The following is a 21,826-nucleotide window of genomic DNA, read 5'->3' as shown; positions in this document are numbered from 1 at the left end:
TTAATTGGAACATTTAGCCGATTTACATTTAAGGTTAGTATTGTTATATGTGAATTTGATCCTGTCATTATGATGTTAGCTGGTTATGTTGCTTGTTAGTTGATGCAGTTTCTTCCTAGCCTCGATGGTCTTTACAATTTGGCATGTTTTTGCAGTGGCTGGTACTGGTTGTTCCTTTGCATGTTTAGTGCTTCCTTCAGGAGCTTTTTTAGGGCAGGCCTGGTGGTGACAAAATCTCTCAGCATTTGCTTGTCTGTAAAGGATTTTATTTCTCCTTCACTTATGAAGCTTAGTTTGGCTGGATATGAGATTCTGGGTTGAAAATTCTTTTCTTTAAGAATGTTGAATATTGGCCCCCACTCTCTTCTGGCTTGTAGAGTTTCTGCCGAGAGATCAGCTGTTAGTCTGATGGGCTTCCCTTTGTGGGTAACCCGACCTTTCTCTCTGGCTGCCCTTAACATTTTTTGCTTCATTTCAACTTTGGTGAATCTGACAATTATGTTTCTTGGAGTTGCTCTTCTCGAGGAGTATCTTTGTGGCATTCTCTGTATTTCCTGAATTTGAATGTTGGCCTGCCTTGCTAGATTGGGGAAGTTCTCCTGGATAATATCCTGCAGAGTGTTTTCCAACTTGGTTCCATTCTCCCCGTCACTTTCAGGTACACCAATCAGACATAGATTTAGTCTTTTCACATAGTCCCATATTTCTTGGAGGCTTTGTTCATTTCTTTTTATTCTTTTTTCTCTAAACTTCTCTTCTCATTTCATTTCATTCATTTCATCTTCCATCGCTGATACCCTTTCTTCCAGTTGATCGCATCAGCTACTGAGGCTTCTGCATTCGTCACGTAGATCTTGTCCCATGGTTTTCAGCTCCATCAGGTCCTTTAAGGACTTCTCTGCATTGGTTTTTCTAGTTATCCATTTGTATAATTTTTTTTCAAAGTTTTTAACTTCTTTGCCATTGGTTCGAACTTCCTCCTTTAGCCCAGAGTAGTTTGATCTTCTGAAGCCTTCTTCTCTCAACTCATCAAAGTCATTCTCCATCCAGCTTTGTTCTGTTGCTGGTGAGGAGCTGTGTTCCTTTGGAGGAGGAGAGGTGCTCTGATTTTTAGAGTTTCCAGTTTTTCTGCTCTGTTTTTTCCCCATCTGCGTGGTTTTATCTACCTTTGGTCTTTGATGATGGTGAGGTACAGATGGGTTTTTGGTGTGGATGTCCTTTCTGTTTGTTAGTTTTCCTTCTAACAGTCAGGACCCTCAGCTGCAGGTCTGTTGGAGTTTGCTGGAGGTCCACTCCAGACCCTGTTTGCCTGGGTATCTGCAGCGGTGGCTGCAGAACAGCGGATATTGGTGAACCGCAAATGCTGCTGCCTGATTGTTCCTCTGGAAGTTTTGTCTCAGAGGAGTACCCGGCCATGTGAGGTGTCAGTCCACCCCTACTGGGGGCTGCCTCCCAGTTAGGCTACTCGAGGAGGCAGTCTGCCTGTTCTCCAATCTCAAGCTGCGTGCTGGGAGAACCACTACTCTTTTCAAAGCTGTCAGACAGGGACATTTAAGTCTGCAGAGGTTATTGCTGTCTTTTGTTTGTCTGTGCCCTGCCCCCAGTGGTGGAGCCTACAGAGGCAGGCAGGCCTCCTTGAGCTGTGGTGGGCTCCACGCAGTTTGAGCTTCCCAGCCACTTTGTTTACCTACTCAAGCCTGGGCAATTGCAGGCTCCCTCCCCCAGCCTCGCTGCCGCCTTGCAGTTTGATCTCAGACTGCTGTGCCAGCAATGAGCGAGGTTCCGTGGGTGTAGGACCCTCCGAGCCAGGTGCGAGATATAATCTCCTGGTGTGCCATTTGTTAAGCCCATTGGGAAAGCACAGTATTAGGGTGGGTGTGACTTGATTTTCCAGGTGCCATCTGTCACCCCTTTCTTTGACTAGGAAAGGGAATTCCCTGACCCCTTGCGCTTCCCGGGTGAGGCGATGCCTCCCCCTGATTCAGCTCATGCATGGTGTGCTGCACCCACTGTCCTGCACCCACTGTCCAGCACTCCCCAGTCAGATGAACCCGGTACCTCAGTTGGAAATGCAGAAATCACCCATCTTCTGCGTCACTCATGCTGGGAGCTCTAGACTGGAGCTGTTCCTGTTTGGCCATCTTGGCTCCACCCTCCCAGCTAATTTTTTTTTTTTTTTTTTTTTTTTTGAGACAGAGTCTCGCTCTGTCGCCCGGGCTGGAGTGCAGTGGCGCAATCTCGGCTCACTGCAAGCTCCGCCTCCCGGGTTCACGCCATTCTCCTGCCTCAGCCTCCGAGTAGCTGGGACTACAGGCGCCCGCCACCGCGCCCGGCTAATTTTTTGTATATTTTAGTAGAGACGGGGTTTCACCGTGGTCTCGATCTCCTGACCTCGTGATCCGCCCGCCTCGGCCTCCCAAAGTGCTGGGATTACAAGCGTGAGCCACCGCGCCCGGCCTAATTTTTTGTATTTTTAGTAGAGACAGGGTTTCATCGTGTTAGCTAGGATGGTCTGGATCTCCTGACCTCGTGATCCACCTGCCTTGGCCTCCCAAAGTGCTGGGATTGCAGGTGTGAGCCACCGCGCCTGGCGAATAGCTACCCATTTTTAAACAGAATGGGAAATTTGGCCAGGCGCTCATGCCTGTAATCCCAGTACTTTGGGAGGCTGAAGGTGGTGGATCATTTGAGGTCAGGAGTTCAAGACTAGCCTGGCCAACATGATGAAACCCTGTCTCTACAAAAAAAAAAAAAAAAGAAAAGATCCAGGCATGGTGATGTATGCCTGTAATCCCAGATACTAGGTAGGCTGAGGCCAGAGAATCACTTGAACCCTGGAGGCGGAGGTTGCAGTGAGCCAAGATCGTGCCCCTGCACTCTAGCCTGGGTAACAGACCAAAATTCCGTCTTGAAAAAAAAGAATAGAAAATTTAGCTGCTTTTTCCCTCCTCCATTCTCACCCTCAGTCCCATCCCCTTCAGGCTTTGGTGCTATTATCACATTTGACATTTTATTTGGGGGCTAGATTCATGCACATTTCATATCTAGTCATGGGTGGTATTGGATTATGCTATGTGATATATTCCCAATAAATAGAATCAATTTCAAGCCACCAGAAATACATTAAACTTATGGAAACTTCTACCCCAAGGCCTGCTATGAATTTAAGTCTATGGTCTATGTGGTGCTAATTCCAAATAATTCCTATCTGCCTCTAAATTGTTTCAGTTCTTAACATTGTTATATTTTCTTATTTCCTTAAATTTTATTTTAACTTTTATTGTCCTGAAAATTCTTATGATTTAATTAGCATATTTTCCATTCTTACCTTGGAATGTATGCTTCTAGAATAACGTATGCAGTTTTAGTTGCTGAAACTTAAGGAAGTTATTGAAGATATTCAGGAGCAGAGAGTTACAATAAATGTTTGACAAAGAGCTACTGCTGAGTAGGGAACAACAAAAATGATTAGAGCTTTTGGGTTTGTGAAAGCAATGATTCAGAGGGCGCATGGTTAAAGCTTTTAAAATCAAGAGGCAAAAATGAGGTGAATCTAATTGTAGTATCCTTACGCTAACACTAGAAGATTTCTTGCAACTTTTAAGAAATAAATTGAGAAAAAAAAGCTTGAGTTTCAAAATAGGAAATTTCATTAGGTAACTTCTTTTGCTCCTCCGGATCTACTTTTTGTCCTTTTCTACCCTGCTCTGGTCCTAGGAGGCTCATCTACACTGACCACATCACCAAGCATGTTTGCCTTCTGGCTTAGTGATGGGCTTGGTGAGTGGGATGGGGATGAGCAGCACTGTGGCAGGAGGGTGGAAAATGGAGGAAAGTGAGATTGGGGTATTTATTACCCAGCTTCCTCCCCACCAGGGTGCCCAAGGTTGGCTGAGTTTGTCTACTGAAAGCTACCACTTGTGTCACACAGTTCTCTCCATACGCTTTGTGAGTTCTGGTAAACATATCTTCTCCTTTCCATTTCAGAATTATGAGCAGTAATAGCCCCTTATTGTTGCAAATTCCAGATACTATATGCTATTGCTGATTTCTGTAAACCCTGCTCAGGCCTTGCAAATAGTGCCTTGACTACTCTCAATTGCCCACATGGAGTATGCCCTCTCTTTCCAGACCCATGCCGAACCCTGACTGATGTACTAATTAATGGACCAAGAGATCTCTGTAACTAAGAAATAAGCGTAGAAAATACAAATGTTTAAAAAGTGACCATGGATAAGACAGTAGCCCTGACTTTGGGAAAGAGGTGAATATTAGACCATTTTGCGATTGTATTGTTGGGGCCAAGGAGCACCTGTTGGGCTGAATGGTTGGGTGGAAGTAGGCTTTTTCTTTTGAGAGAATGAATGTTCCCACTATCAGTCATCCTTGGAAGTGGATAATCCCCATGTGGGAAATAAACTAAAACTACAGACTGTAGAAGGAGGGACCTCCACCTGTCTCTGAATTAGGGGTCTATTTGGTCCTGGACTTTGAGGTATGAAAAGGCAGGCTCATGCTGGAGTAAGCTGTGCCCAGGAAAGCTGCAACATCAAGCTTCTATTTTTGTCAGAGTGGCAACAGGGACAACAGCAGTTCAGAGAAGGAAACAACCAGCATATTTTGATAAGAAACTCCAGGTAAAGAACCCCTAGGCCCAAAAGGTACTACATCTTCATCCTAGCCCCACCAAAAAGCAGGAATCATTATCAGGATGTTTTCTTTGGACCAAAGGAAAAAGTTTATCTTTCCTGAGGCTGAAGTCAGGATAACAGTGGGCTTCAGTGGGTAGATATGAGAACATGATAGCAGAGCTCTCCTGAAGGTCAAAACAATGAGTTGAAAAAATGAGAGAGGAAGCATGGGGGAGCTCTGTTTTAGAGCAAATATAAGGTAGTACCAGTAAAGTTTCACATATAGTTGAAACCACTTTAAGAGAGTTGAATTTCCAGCAAGTGGGTTCGTAGGAGAGAATACTGTAATATTTTTGGTATGAAATGGAAGGATACTTTCCATTGTAGTCATAGACCGGAATCTGGGAATAAATGGGTTACAGAAATAGCTTCTAGGCCAAGCACAGTGGCTCATACCTATAATCCCAGAACTTTGAGAGGCCGAGGTTGGAGGATCGCTTCAGCCCAGGAGTTCAAGATCAGCCTGGACAACATAGTGAGACCCCATCTATCAAAAAAACAAAATGAAACAAAATTAGTTGGGTCTGGTGGTGTGCAACTGTCCTAGCTTCTTGGGAGGCTAAAGTGGGAAGATCCACTGAGCTCAGAAAGTCGAGGCTGCAGTGAGCTGTGATGGTGCCATTGTGCTCCAGCCTAGGTGACAGAGCAAGACACAGTTCTTAAAATGAACCGACAAACAAACAAAACAGAAATAGCTTCTAATGGGTTAGGTAAACCCTATGTGTGGTAAATTGATAGTACTTTCCTGATGGGAGCTGAAACACATTCCTGACCTTTTGGATTGATACTGGAGAAACCGGACCTTCCCACAAACTCCCTTGCTACTGCTGCTGGGATCAGAATGCAGGATTTGGTGAGTATGGCAACATTTAAGGATTTTTTTTTTATTGAGGTTGTGCAATTCATTCTCCCTATATTAGAGAGAGAAATAGTTCTTGGGGCTTTCACAAGGTTGATATGATGCTCTGATTTCTATTTTGGTGTAATGGGACTTAGAATCTCATTAGGGGCTAAACCAAGTCTCATTAGTCATATGAGCTTTGCATATTTACCAAAAACTTGTTATATGCTCTGGTGAGAAAAGGAAGGGCCTGGTGTGCCAGCTGAAAGGATATCGCCTGACAACTTCCACAATATAATGTGGAGCTTGGGCTCAGCTCATGTGGGCAGTGAACCCAGGTATCATCCAAAAATATTGCCATGAGTTACCAATTTGCATCAGATGCACGTTCCAATATTTTTTGAAAATATCAAAAGTAGCAATATATTCAGTGTTTTGTAACAGCTCAAGGAGATAAATTACTGAAAGAGGAATATCAACTCCCATACCAAGAATAAATTCTCCTGTCCTTGGAAAATGTTAATCAAACTTTAGAGATCTAACTAACCTAATATCTTAAAGTGATAACCTGGGATAAGGAGAGATTGAGACTTAAGGTTTTAATATGAATTATTCTATGAACTACATCTTCCTGAATATGTTTGAAGCCTGCAGCGTCAGGCTTTCTCCTGTCTGCCACGACCAATTATATATAAGTGGGTTCAAAAATTCCACTTCAGGGACATTTTGTTTCTCCACAGGCATAATCATTACTCTCAGGAATTTGTGAGCCCTCCTCAAGAAGTCTTTTTCTGTGTGAAGACAGTGAGACCCCCTGTAGTGTGTTCTCATTAATCTGTTTCTAAGTAATCTGATCGAGGGTTCATCTGCCTAGCCCCAAGTTGCCCTGCCTCCCTGTCCTCTTTTGAACTTTCTACTTAAACCTGATGTCATCTTCTCCAAGAGCATGTGACTCAGGCAGCATAATGTCAGGGAACAGGGCTGAACTATTATAGACACAGTGGATTAGCAGCCAAGGAGTGGTTCCTCTGACTTGGGCTAGCCAGGGTTCTCTGAGGATTCATTCTCTGGCAATGCTGCCACTCAGACTGTAACAGCTTTGTAATTTTGAGGAGTAATTCTGAATTACAACATGGCAGGATCCACAATGGATGAGCTCATCTTCTGGGTGCACTATGTGGGCATATTATCTCAATTATACTGACTTGAACAAAACCTCCAAGAAAGAGTGAGGTCTTTGGTTCTAATGTTTCCAATTTGATCCTGTTACAGTTTTAATTCCATCACACACCTCCGTTCCATACACACCCCTTTGAGTCCTTTTATTCTTCAGAAAATCCTCCTCAGGTTCCGAGGGCTGTACCTCCCTTACCAAGACAAGTTCATTTTATGACCAGCACAGCTTTATCAAGCATAGAGGGATAGGAATGGTGAATTGTCTCCTACAGCCTTTCATTGGCACTGTAGGATGAGTATGATTCAGGGCTCCACTACATCTTCAATAGCAATGTCATATAAAAGGCAATGTCTATGGGAACATTCTGAAAACTGAACATAAGGCATGAATTTTTTAAAGTCCAGCCTATTTCTACAATAGGCAAATTAGATTAATCTTCATACCAATTTACCCATAACAGAGTAGCAGTTTCTGGAAAATAGGTAGATGTCTTTCTACATCATAATTAAATGGTAATTAATTTGCTAACATTAGCCAAACACTCAAAGGGTAGATACTTATGCTGACAAAAAGAAAGGGGCACAAACTTGACTTCTGCCAACTGGAATGTTTCTCAGGTTTTCCTTAGAATATACCTCATCAGAATTGCCTTCTTCATTTAAACCAATTCTCATCATTAGGTTTGAGGTTAATTATAGTAGGAACATAGCCAAAGGGCAATTGATTTGTGCTGATTGAAGTATCTCAGAGAAACAACATGGCAAAAATTTAACTGGGCTCTGCGGCTAATTTGAGATTCCTTCCCCTGATATTTATAGATTGTGGTTATTGTCATTGTTGTTGTTCCAAGTATATTTTGGTTCTGTCTGTTCAGGAGCAGAGGACAGTCAGCTAAAATATCTTTGCTGCCAACAACTATGTATCTTTTTTATTCTTTTTGTTTTTTGAGATGGAGTTTCACTCTTGTTGCCCAGGCTAGAGTGCAGTGGTGCCATCTTGGCTCACTGCAACCTCTGCCTCCCAGGTTCAAGTGAGTCTCCTGCCTGAGCCTCCCGAGTAGCTGGGATTATAGGTACCCACCGCCATGCCCAGCTAATTTTTAAAAATATTTTTAGTAGGGATGGGGTTTCACCATCTTGGCCAGCTGGCCAGGCTGGTCTCGAACTCCTGACCTCAGGTGATCTACCTGCCTTGTCCTCCCAAAGTGCTGGGATTACAGGCTTGAGCCACCGCGCCTGGCCTTCCTTTTATTCTTCAGAAAATCCTCCTCAGGTTCAGGGGACTATACCTCCCTTATAAGACAAGTTCATTTCATTAATGCTGTGGGTTTTCTCTTTCAAAAATAAATATAGAAAAATAGTTTGGCAGTTCCTAAAAAGGTAAAACATAAAATTACCATACAACCCAGCAATTCCAGTCATAAGAACTGAAAACAGGTATTCAAATAAATACCAGCACTTTGGCAGGCCGAGGCGGGCGGATCACGAGGTCAGGAGGTCAAGACCATCCTGGGTAACACAGTAAAACCCTGCCTCTACTAAAAATACAAAAAATTAGCCAGGCATGGTGGCATGTGCCTGTAGTCCCAGCTACTCGGGAGGCTGAGGCAGGAGAATCCCTTGAACCCAGGAGGCAGAGGTTGCAGTGAGCCAAGATTGCACCACTGCACTCCAGCCTGGGTGAGAGAGTGAGACTCCGTCTCAAAACAAACAAACAAACAACAAATAAATAATAGTACACAAATGTTCATAGCAGCACAATTCACAATAGTCAAAAGTGGCAACAACCCAGGTGTCCATCAATAGATGAATGAATAAACCAATTGTGGTATATGCATACAAAAGAATATTATTCAGTCATGAAAAAAGAATGCTGTGACATGAATGAACCTTGAAAACATTAGGCTAAGTGGAAAGAGGCCAGACACAAAGGTGACATATGGGATGATTCCATTTATATGAAATATCCCGAATGGGTAAATTCATAGAGATAGAAAGCAGATAGATGGTTTCTAGGGCCTTGTGGTAAGTGGGTATGGATTTTCTTCGTGGGGTGATAAAACATTTTGGAATTTGATATAGATGGTAGTTGCAAAATATTGTGAATATACTAAATGCCTCTGAGTTTTTCACCTTAAAATGGTTCATTTTATGTTATGCAAATTTTGCCTCAATAAAGTAATTTGAAAATAAATGCAAAATAGCACTTTGTTCAATTCTCTGCATGAACTACGATGCAACTCAGAATACCCTTCAGCCTTAGGCAAGAGGACTATAAGCTGTAGGTAGAGAAACAACTGTTTGTACCAATTCCTGACAATGAGAAGCTACTTTAGCTACCTGTAACATACCAGCTTCATAAAGAGAAGCCTGACAGTTCACCAAAAAGAGAAACGATACCCAGTCCTCATATTTGTTGACAGCCATTTCAAAATAGAAGAGCCATTCATTTCTATGACAGCTACAGAGCTTGAGATTAAATTTTTTCATGCTTCACAAAAAATGTACTTTCAATAGAAAAATGATATACTTGTTTTTGTGAAAAGAATCTTGCAATTGGTGATCTGTAGAAGAAAAATAGCCTATTTCTGCTCATACATTCCATTGCATTTAAATTTTTAATACAAAGATAAAGTCAAGAATTCTCTACTTCTCAGCATCAGGAGGTGTCAGGATTGCCATTCATCATAAAATCAGAGAGGCAAGAACAATACTTAAGGTTTTGGGACTTAGACCCAGTGAGGGCCAGGGAAATAAAGGAAGAAAAGAAAGACATGGTATATGAATTTAGTATTTGAGGGATATCACATGAGGTGGAGGTTGGTGATCTTCTGTTCTTCCTTCCCCGAGGAAAGAGGAAATGTGCTTAACTGCAGAGGGGTTTCTATTTGGCATTAATGTGTTCTTGCTGCAAGAATTAAAAGACATCAAAATAAGACACAAAAGGGGAGTATAATGTTTCTTCAGGAGACATTTTTAAGACTCAGGTTAGTAAGCGTTTCTCTGGGAAGCTGGTGGACTTGATGAGCTCTGAAGGGACAGTCCACTTTTCTGACTCTGGGAAAGCTGTAACAGATCAGGACAGAAAGGACAACTTTCTTTCTAATAACTTAATAGACCTCTCTGCCTGTATCTAACATAATTAATAGCTTCATGATTACTTTCTTATTGTCCTAACCTTAGTGAGGACAAGGATCAAAGTCACTATTGCAGTAAGCACCTCCCTACCCCAGCTAAGTTTTGCATTCTCTGGTTTAGTTCTTAACCTTTTTCTCACAAATCTATTTGATCATCTTTGTGGCATTTTTGTCATTATTTTAAACCTCTTTATTGTCCTCAGAAGTAATCTCTATGATGCAGGAGCCCAACTTTTGAAAGGAAGTGTAAGTGCTATTTAAATAAATATGCAAAAATAATAGAATGCATGAGTTGTCCACCCATTTTGTTTCTAGTTGCTATCGTTTTATATAGGGTCACAGAAAAACCCTTGTTTGGAAGAGGTTGGGGTGTGCAGTGTGGGACCGACGGGAGGACAGGGAGCAAGGAGGAGATGGTATTGATGCACTGCCCCATGAGGACTTTATTGGAAAATAAAAACTGGCCCTGGAGCCAGGAATTCCTCAAATTAAATATTAAAGACTCGTCTGACCAGAACTCTTGTGCTACATTTATATTTTACTAATTAAAGGCCAAAGGATTGAGTGAGGAAAAGCAACAACAAATAGTTTACTTACTACTACACAGCCAATCAGTAGCAGAACTGACGTTAGGAGTACTTTATTATGAATTCAGTGCTACGTGTACTGAACTAGGCTGCCCACATTTGGAAGCTCATTTAATATAAAATAAATATATTGTGAAGTGTCTCCTTTCAACCTTGTCCACTTCATCGGTATGACCTCTGGAGAGGCAGTGGTGGTTCCCATTCCTGAGGCAGCTGTCTTCCCTCCTTCTGTCTCCACTATATTCTGGAGTTCACCTGCCATGGCATTACTCACTGTTGCCACCTGGCTCTTGGAAATGAAGAATGCATCTTTTTGTATTCTTGCTGTCCAGCATACCAGTGCTTCCTCCATGAATTTGAAAGACATATTGGCTGACCTGATGCGTAAGAATCAGGCCAGAATTAAGACCTTCAGGCAGCAACATGGCAAGATGGTGGCAGGCCAAATCACTGTGAACATGAAAAATGATGGCACGAGAGGCCCAAGGACTGGTACATGAAATGTCAGTTCTTGATCCTGATGATAGTATCTGTTTTTTTAAGGTCATGGTATGCCTGAATGCTGCCCAAAACTAAAGGTGGAAAAGAATTAAGGGTGGCAAAGATGTGTCAGATGAGCATTTAAGAGAATACATCTCGAACAAACTCAGGACAGGTTGTCCCAGGCTCTGACCATGCAGTCTTCTAAGGAAAACTGATTCATGGTATACCTGCCAGTGAGAGTTTGCTCTGGAACACCTGCTTAGTGACCCCATGTTAAGCTGACTGCTCAACTCTACAAGATTCTGTCCAATAACCTCTTAGAGCAGGGCAAGAGCAAGAATCCTTGGCCCAATGTTGATGCTCACAGTGGGGTGTTGCTCCAGTACTATGGTATGATGGAGACGAATTACTACATAGTCCTATTTGGGGTGTCATAAGCAGTGGGTATACTGGCACAGCACATCTGGAGGTGAGCCCGAGGCCTCCCTCTAGAGAGGTCCAAGTCCATGAGCACAGATGCTCTGATGAAGTTGTGAATTCTAAGGGTAAAACTGAAGACTGTGGGGGAAACTGACTACCAGAAAGTAAGAAAGCTTAAAAAGAAAGTGTACTTTTTTTTAATTTTAGGAAGACTTTGAAAACTTAAGATTAAATTGTATCTGAGGCACTGAAAATACATTTGAGGTAAAAATATATATTAAAACATTAAATAATGAATAGTGATCCCATATATATATGATACATATATGATATGATATATATGATATATATATGTCACATTTTCTTCTCCAATCATCCATTGATGGACACTACTTAGGTTGATTCCATATCTTATTGTAAATATTGCTGCAATAAACATAAGCGTGCAAATATCTTTTTTATATAATGATTTCTTTTCTTTTGGGTAGATAGCCAGCAGTGAGATTGCTGGATCAAGGGGTAGTTCTATCTTTAGTATTTGAGAAATCTCCATACTATTTTCCATAGGGGTTTTACTAATTTATGTTCTTACCAACAATGTATAAGTGTTCCATTTTCTCCACATCCTTGCCAACATCTGTTGTTTTTTAACGTTTTATTAATAGCCATTCTGACTGATGTAAGATGGTATCTCATGGTGGTGTTAATTTGCATTTCTCTGATGATTAGTGATGTAGAGCATTTTTTCATGTTCGGTGGCTACTTGCATGTGTTCTTTTGAGAAATGTCTGTTCAAGTCCTTTGTCCACTTTTTAATGGGGTTGTTTTTTTCCTTGTTGAGTTGAGTTCCTTGCAGATTCTATATATTAGCCATTTGTTGAATGCATTCTTTGCAAATATTTTCTCCCATTCTGTAGGTTGTCTGTTTACTTTATGGATCATTTCTTGTGCTTTGTAGAAGTCTGTAAACTTTCTAAAAGATGCTTCAAAAAACATACTTCAAAAAATACAGAAAGTTTGAAAAACAAAAGATGAAAAAACTCAACTATGCTAGGTAAATACAAACCAAAAGAAGACTGGCTTATCAGTTACTATTAGACAAAATAATTTTTTTAAAAAACAATTAATATACAAAAGGAGAAATCCACCAAGGAGATACATTAATCATAATTGTATGGGTACTTGCCAATATAGCCTTAAAATTTACAAACAAAAATGAAAAGACTTAAAAGAAGATACGGAAAATTTAGTCAGAGTCTTGACAAGGAAACAGTTGTCAAGCTTAAGAGATTTAACTGAAGATAATGTAATGAATGTACTATTTACAGAGGTGTATAGGTTGAAGGAACAAGAGGGACTATGAGGGACCAAAGAACTAGCAAGAGTGGCATGACATTACTCCCTCAGGCATGACAGTACAAGAGATGGGGACAGTATTACTGGAGCCAGAGAGAACTGGAAATGTGGAGGAGGGGCTACTTAGAATGAGTTACAGCCATAGAGGATGGCAGCCAGAACACTGGGTGGTGCAGGGAGGGAATGTGGGACAGGGTAAGCGACAGTAGTGAGAGGTTAAATCCCCTGACCCCTTTTTCTGTCTGCTGATTTGATAGTACCAAGCCCACCAACAAAACCTAGCTGAAAATCAGAGGGCAAAAGAGGCGGGTAGAGAAAGGCCAAGAATGGATCTGATGTACAAATGAAGAATAACGGACAAAACAACCATAGTGAGAAATTTTAACATCACTTTGTCAGAAACTGATAGACACAGTGACCAAAAATTAGGCAGATACAGAATATTTGTTCAGTACAATTAACAAGTTTGATTTAATAAATGTGTGGTGGGTGGGCTGTGTGGAGAGAGTGAGAGACAACTTGTTCCCAAGAATGTATGTTCCCATACATTCTTTCTGAGCGTGTGAAATATTTCGGAGCATAATGAAGTATTTATAAAAGTTTATAAATTATAAGGCTTATAATTTATAAAAGTTTATAAGTTATAAAAGTTTATAAAAGTTTACCACATACTAGGCTATAAGAAAATCAAATGCAGAAATTAACCTTAATTAGCCTTAGAAATTAGCCTTTCTGAGCGAAAAAAACAAGATGTGGAATGTTACCTATATTATACTAGTATTTATATAGCAATCATCTATCTCTACTTATATATGCACTGAAAATACCTGGATTCCCAAGAAACTATGAATAGTGGTTGCCTCTGGGGTAGATGGGTAATTGAATTTTTTCTTCTTTTTGGTATTCTGAATCTTTTATAATATTTGTATCATTACTAAAGAACAAAAAATCCCGAGAAAACAACAAATAAAGCCCTAGTTTAAAAATTGCTAAATAGGCCCGGCACAGTGGCTCATGCCTGTAATCCTTGCACTTTGGGAGGCTGAGGCGGGCGGATTGCCTGAGCTCAGAAGTTCGAGATCAACCTGGGTACATGGCGAAACCCCATCTCTATAAGATACAAAAAAATTTAGCCAGGTATGGCGGTGTATGCCTGTAGTCCCAGCTACTCGGGAGGCTGAGGCAGAAGAATTGCTTGATCCCGGGAGGCAGAGGTTGCGGTGAGCTGAGACTGCGCCACTGCACTCCAGCCTGGGTGACAGAGCAAGAACTCTACCTCAAAAAACAAAACAAAACAAAACAAAAGTACTATCCTCAATTAAAAAAAATCAATTCTGAAGGCAGACTCCTTAGCTAGTTTTGTAGCATGATTAAGAGCTGCCATGGCTTACCTGGTGCTCTGCCAAATTTCCACTTACCCTCCCCATTGATTTTTTTTCCTACATAGAAAATAACATTATTAAGTCTAATGTGTCTCTTTCCATTGACCCCTAGGTTGAGGTGATATCTGAAAAAATAAAAGCTGAACTTCTGAACACAAACAACATTCCTGTGATCTCTGCATATATATACTGTCTTGTTCTTTGGGAATTTCTGCTAGGTATGGCAGTCACTCATATGGCAGTTAAACAGAAACAATACAGAGGAAAAATGAAATCATCAGAACAAGGAACTACATATTAACACAGCCCACTGAAATGAACGTCAAGAATGGAGTATCTAAATTACCTTGTACATTTTTAAGCCAAATTCCCCCAGTCAGAAACAGCTAGCAGTTCTCTGAGTATGCTGCCATACCTGACAGATAGTCATTAACCTGGAGCCTGAAATGTCAATAGCAAAGTAATATCTCATCTGACATTTCAAGCGTTAATAGGGACATTTGAACAGAAAACCCTGAAGCAAACAACAGTTCTTTAACAGGCTTCCTTATACAAGGCAGAAACTACCTTGACAATTTTTGTTTTCACAATTCAAACACTGATTTAGATACACGAGTCAAGGAGAATTGGCATGACTGCATAAATGGGGCTATCTTTCAATTGCTTGATTTATTTGTTTGCAAATCTACAAAATGACAGTGAGTGTTCTTGATCTGTCCACTTCAGAGTGGTGTCATGAGGGGAGGTGCTCTGGCTGTTGTATATGCCACCTAATGGAAGTCATTCTTGGCAACTTCCCATAACCAACCAGACAGCAATCTTGTCAACTCTATCTCCTGTGTTATCTCTGGAACTTGTCTATTATGCCCCAAGCCTGATGCCCCAACTGCCACACAGACCACCATCTTTCCAACTTGGACCACTGTAATAGCCTCTTCCTCCCTGTACCCCTCTTACCCCTTCTAATCTCACTCCATAGAGCAGTCAGAGTGTCTTTTTTAAAAATATATAAATAAATTTTTAAAATCTCATAACCAGTAACTTTCTCATTCTCCTGGCTCCAGCCATAATGGCCTTTCCATTTTTTGGCCTTGACACTCTTTTTCCTATTTCTGGGCCTTCCCAAAAGCCATTCCCTCTATTTAGAATGCTCCCTTTTTCTCACCCTCATATTTGGCTAATTCCTGCTTACTCTTCAGATTTCAAAGTATATGTCACTTCTTCACAGTCACCATCCAGTGTCTCTCTGCCCTTTTCCCTGGTCAGATTCCGCTATTATAAGCTCTTTTAGAATCTTATAATTTCTTTGTAGAAATTATCATAATGCCATCTAAAGAATTCTCCCAGAACAGAATCTCCATGTTGGAGCTCATCAGTGGCTGCCTAACCCCTCACACGATGTTTTGCACATAGTTGGCATTCTACAGATAGTTGTTGAATTATGGACAAATGAATATATATTAATGTCAGTTTGGACAGTACTCAAGGTTTACCGTTCCCCCAACAACTTAAACTGCTGATGAGTGACACCTCTGGCCCCACCCAATACTGGTTTGCAGCACCATTGAGATCTTAGCACACCTCCAACAAACCTGAGGCAACATGGATTATAAATCCTTATTAAATGACATTCTCATTTTGAAAATTTGGCAAAGTTAAAAAAAAAGGAGAAGAAAAATTTCCCATAACTCCACCATCCAGGACATTGTCCATTTTAAACCTCTGATAAATTTGTGTGGTATTACACAACTCTTGAAAAATCTGTACAGAGGGGAAACTCATCTTGAACTCTGGCTCTGGGCCTGGAAGAACTGCTTTCATACCCATTTCACAGATTTGCTACCTAAATTTCAATTTGAAATTTTTTCATCTTTAACTAACAACCTACACATCTAGCATATAGCTATGTCCTGCCCAATTTGAGCAGTTTCTATGAGAGAGAATTTATAAACCAAAACATGCAGAATGCTGAGTAATAAAGGAAAATGCCTGAATGATAAATATTTAGTTTGATATAGATACATACTTGTTCATTGCTGTGCTGCAATTCTTACCCATAAATATATCTACCTTTAACAACAGAACAAAAATGGGCTAAAAGTACCACATTTCATCTATGTCCTAAGTTTCCATTAAACTAATAGACTTAAAAAATGGTCTTCAGCCTTTTTTTTTTCATCTTCTAAACTACTGAAGGGCAAAAAATGCAATCTTTGAAAGAATTTCATCAATACTTACACTGTTGATCACATTTTCTGAGGAACCTACTTGCCAGTTCTCCTGCTTCTACGGCATTTGCTAGTCATTGAGCCTGACTTAAATAGTCATATCTTTAAAAAAATCACAATTCCTCTCTGACAGATTTAGCTTCAAAATATCACTAATAAAATCACACCAATGCTTATGGGAGCATCAGAGACAAATATAAAATTTCAGGATATAAAACCTGGGTATCTGCAAAGATTTAAAAGACAAGTATGGGACATCATAAAGCAAAATTTAAGAGTGGGTCAAACCTTTTAAAAGCAGCATGAGGAAACCCAAATGGAAAAGTGGGCAACAAAGTTTAAAACTCTACTAGCAAGCAATTTAGAAAGCTCTGAAACTGTAACTGGTAACACTAGCCTCTCTTGTTTAAATAACTCATTGAGAGGTTTGTCACTGAACTGTTACCCTGAAAAGTCCACCTCTGCTAGCACATGTGGACATGTGAAAAACTCTTGAAAAATCTGTTTGTATAGAGGGGCAACTCATATTTGCTTCTTCAACTCTGGCTCTGAGCCTGGAAGAACTGCCTTCATATCCATTCTCCTATGGGATTTTTAAAAATGATAACCTGTGACATCTTTTTACTTGGCAAGTAAATGGCTTCTACCTTGAAAGCAGGCAGTTTTTTTTTCTTTCCAACTTTTATTTTAGGTTCAGAGGGGACACGTGCAGGTTTCTTACCTGGGGAAATTGTTTGTCACAGGTTTTGGTGTATAGATTATTTCATTACTCACGTAATGAGCACAGTACTCGATAGGTAGTTTTTTGATCTTCAGCCTCCTCCCACCCTTCCACCCTCCAGTAGGCCCCCATGTCTATTGTAACCTTAGTGTCCATGTGTACTCAATGTAGCTCCCACTTATAAGTGTGAACATGTGGTATTTGGTTTTCTGTTTCTGCATTAATTTGCTTAGGATAATGGCCTATAGTTGCATCCATGTTGCTGCAAAGGACATAATTTCATTCTTTTTTATGGCTGCATAGTATTCCATGGTGTATATGTACCACATTTTCTTTATCCAGTCCAACATTGATGGGCATTTAGGTTGATTCCATGTCTTTACTATTGTGAATAGTGCTGCAATGAATATATACATGCATGTATCTTTACGGTAGAATGATTTATATTCCTTTGGGTATATACCTAGTAGTGGGATTGCTGCGTCAAATGGTAGCTCTGTTTTAGGTTCTTTGAGAAAACTCCAAACTGCTTTCCACAGTGGCTGAACTAATTTACACTCCCACCAACAGTATGTAGGTGTTAACTGTTCTCCACAACCTTGACAGCATCTGTTATTTTTCTGACTTTTTAATAATAACCATTCTGACTGGTATGAGATGGTATCTCTTGCGGTTTTGATTTAAATTTCTCTGATGATTGGTGATGTTGAGCATTTTTTCATATGCTTGTTGGCTGCATGTATGCCTTCTTTTGAGAAGTGTCCATTCATGTCATTTGCTAATTTTAATGGGTTTTCTTTTTGTTTGTTAATTTTTTAAGTTCCTTATAGATTCTGGATATTAGACCTTTGCTGGATGCATAGTTTGCAAATATTTTCTCCCATTCTGTAAACTGTCTGCTTACTCCATTGATAGTTTCTCTTGCTGTGCAGAAGCTCTTTAGTTTAATTAAGTCCCACTTCTCAATTTTTGTTTTTGTTGCAATTGCTTTTGGAGGCTTCATCATGAAATCTTTGCCAGGGTATATGTCCAGAATAGTATTAATATTTCCTAGGTTTTCTTCTAGGGCTTTTATACTTTTAGGTTTTACATTTAAGTCTTTAATACATCTTGAGTTGATTTTTATATATGGTGAAAGGAAGCGGTCCAGTTTCAATCTTCCATGTATGGCTAGCCAGTTATGCCAGCACCATTTATTGAATAGGAAGTCCTTTTCCCATTGCTTGTTTTTGTTAAACTTGCTGAAGATTAGACAGTTGTAAGTGCGCAGCTTTATTTCTGGGTTCTCTAACCTGTTCCATTGGTCTATATGACTGTTTTTGTACCAATATCATGCTCTTTGGGTTACTGTAGCCCTGTAGTGTAGTTTGAGGTCAGGTAGTGTGATGCTTCTGGCTTTGTTCTTTTTGCTTAGGATTGCCTTTGGCTATTCTTTTTTCATTCCATATGAATTTTAGAATAGTTATTCCTAGTTCTGTAAAAAGTGTCATCAGTAGTTTGATAGGAATAGCATCGCATCTGTAAATTGCTTTGGGCAGTGTGGCCATTTTAACACTATTGATTCTTCCTATCCATGATAATGGAACATTCTTCCACTTCTTTGTGTTGTCTCTAATTTCTTTCAGCAGTGTTTTGTAATTCTCACTGTAGAGATCTTTCATCTCCCTGGTTAGCTATATGTATTCCTAGGCATTTTATTCCTTTTGCGTGGCTATGGTGAATGGGATTGAGTTCTTGATTTGGCTCTCAGCTTGAATGTTATTGATGCATAGAAATACTACTGATCTTTGTATACTTATTTTATGTCCTAAAACAGCTGAAGTTGTTTATCAGATCTAGGAAAGTCTGGGCAGAAACTATGGCATTTTCTAGGTACAGAAGCATACTGTCTGCAAAGAGATAAGTTTGACTTCTCTTCCTATTTCGATGTCTTTGATTTCTTTCTCTTGCCTGATTGCTCTAGCTAACACTTCCAGTAAGTACTATGTTGAATAGGAGTGGTGAGAATGGGCATCCTTGTTTTGTTGTGGCTCTCAAGGAGGATGCTTTCAGCTTTCGCCCATTCAGTATGATGTGGGCTATGGGTTTGTCATAGATAGTTCTCATTATTTTGAGGTATGTTCTTTTGATGCCTAGTTTGTTGAGGGTTTTTAACATAAAGGAATGTTGAATTTTATTGAAAGCCTTTTCTGAGTCTATTGAGATAATCATGTAGTTTTTGTTTTTAGTTCTGTTCATGTATTGAATCACATTTAGCGATTTGCATGTGTTGAAACAACCTTGCATCCCAGGAATAAAGCCTACTTGATCGTATTGGATTAGCATTTTGATGTCCTCCTGGATTCAGTTTGCTAGTATTTTGTTGAGGAGTTTTGCATCTATGCTCATCAGGGATATTGGCCTGAATTTTTCTTTATTTGTTATGTCTCTGCCAGGCTTTGGTATCAGCATGATGTTGGCCTCATAAAATGAGTTGGATAGGAGTCCCTTCTCCTTTATTTTTCTGAATAGTTTCAGTGGTATTTGTACCAACTTTTATTTATATGTCTGGTAGAATTCAGCTGTGAATCTGTCTGATCCATGGCTTTTCCTGGTTGGTAGGCTTTCCATTACTGATTAAATATCAGAACTCATTGTTGGTCCGTTCAGAGTTTCAATTTTTTCCTAGTTCAGTTTTGGGAAGTTGTATATTTCCAGAAAATTATGCACTTCTTCTAGGTTTTCTAATTTGTGTGTGTAGAGGTGCTCATAATAGTGGCAATGCCCCCTTTGTCATTGCTGATTGTGTTTTTTGGATCTTCTCTCTTTTTTCCTTTATTAGTCTAGCTAGCAGTCTATCAATCTTATTTTTTGAAAGCAAGCAATTTAAAGAAGCTAAAGCTAAAAGATCTTCCCCCTCAGTACTACAAATTTCAGAAAATAATAATGCAGACATGGTATTGTTTAGCAATAGGTCATAATGAAATACTACCTCCAGGAGAATATCTGAAGACAAAATTAATGTATCTTGTAACATCTAACTATGCACAGAGATATAAGTAGCATAATAAGGGAATTGAAAGAAAAAAGAAGTTAGAGGAAGATTGTTTAATACAAGCAGTAGTATTATATTTTTTGGAAACTAGCAGGAAAAGTTGCTCCTGACTTACTAAGTGTAAGTGAACAAAAACGGTCTTTCAGAAACTGGACCCACATCTGAAGCGGTATGGCTCCTATTCAAAGGAGCTTACTTGGGCAAACACCAGGACCTGGACGAGGGTGAGAGAAGTGAGGAGCCTGGGCTTAAACTTTGAGTAGGTGCCCACTTTCAAGGCTGACTTTGCACTTGTATGTTCCTGAGAGTGAAGTGGCCTCCTTAAATTCTGACCACTAGGCTGGCTGGCATCTTAATCACCTCACCTTTGTCCTGCCAAAATGCTTTTTGACAAATGTGATACTTTTTAAAAGTAATGCCATATACTAAATTTTATTTACATCTTACAATAACCCTAGGAAGTAAATATATAATTATCCTCATTGTACGGATGAGGAGACTGAGGCTCAAGGTTAAGTGATAACTTGCAGTTATCCCACTGCAAGTTGAATAGCATGACTTGAATGTGGGCTTTGTGAGTTCAGCGTTGGCATCCTTCCACTCAGTGCTCCATTCCCATGCCATCACGGACTGCTTCTCTCTGAGTTCCACAGGGATTCCTTCCAGCAGGCATCAAGGAAATTTTCAATATACAATCTCATGAACATGAACTGAAAATATTTGGGAAGTTAAAATAAACTCATTCTTCATCTAACTATTCATCCAATCGCTATTTAGGACCAGCACTAAGAGTTACGTATTTCTAACAAAAAGAATCCTTGATTCATATTTTTTAAGAACATACACTGACACTTTCAATGGCTTTTGACCAAAAGTTAATTATACCCCTCAAAGAGGCCACTCCACATTATCCACACTCATGATATTCTCCTCAGTATGAAGGTCCAAGTAAGTATCAATCAATCATAGTGCCATATGTCACTAAATAAAATTATTCTTGAAAAAAATATTTTCTACATAAAACACTGACTTGGAGATAATATGACTCAGTATTTTTTAACCCAATGTTGTCACAAAAGGAAATATAGGATTCTGATTATACATTAATGATTTTATTAAAATTATGTTAATAGATGCTGTATTAAATCTGATCTAAAATTTTTTTAACCTAAAACCATTTTGTAATACACCACAAAAAACGATAAAAAATATATATTTTAATTCCTAAGAAGTGGAGTTGTTCTGTGGAAAGGAGTTTTGGAGTAAAAATAAATAAATAACAGAATAGGTGGTGGTGGGGTTGCGGATTCAGTTTGTATTTTTCAGGAAGCACACAGCCCCAGTTAGGAGAAGTAGCGTGTTGAAGGTCATCCAGTTAGTGGCAGGGCCAGGACCCACATCTCCTAATCCCCAATTCAAAGCTCTTCCTCTGAACCCTGCTGCCTCCTGATAGCACATCAGGTGATTTCACTTTCATGCCAAAATAAAACAAAACAAAAAAACCCAGAAATATTGCACAACTCAATTTTCTATTTTCTTATTTAACATGTGGAATAACTTTCATCTATAGTTTAAGGCTACTCTCTCCCCCAGACTAAAGGGATACAGCACTTTCAACCAAATTTCTGCACACTAGTTATGTTTCCTATGTTACTTTGTGTAGTGAAAAAAAAAATACAGTCAAAAGTAAGGATCACAAAGAGGAATTAGGTTGTTTTTCTTGTGCCTGACACATGCTCCTGTATTATTTTCTTATAATGCTGAAATTCA

Source organism: Symphalangus syndactylus, chromosome 14 (assembly GCF_028878055.3).
Source record: "Symphalangus syndactylus isolate Jambi chromosome 14, NHGRI_mSymSyn1-v2.1_pri, whole genome shotgun sequence".
Lineage (NCBI taxonomy): Eukaryota > Metazoa > Chordata > Mammalia > Primates > Hylobatidae > Symphalangus > Symphalangus syndactylus.
Note: the sequence above shows the minus strand (reverse complement) of the source record.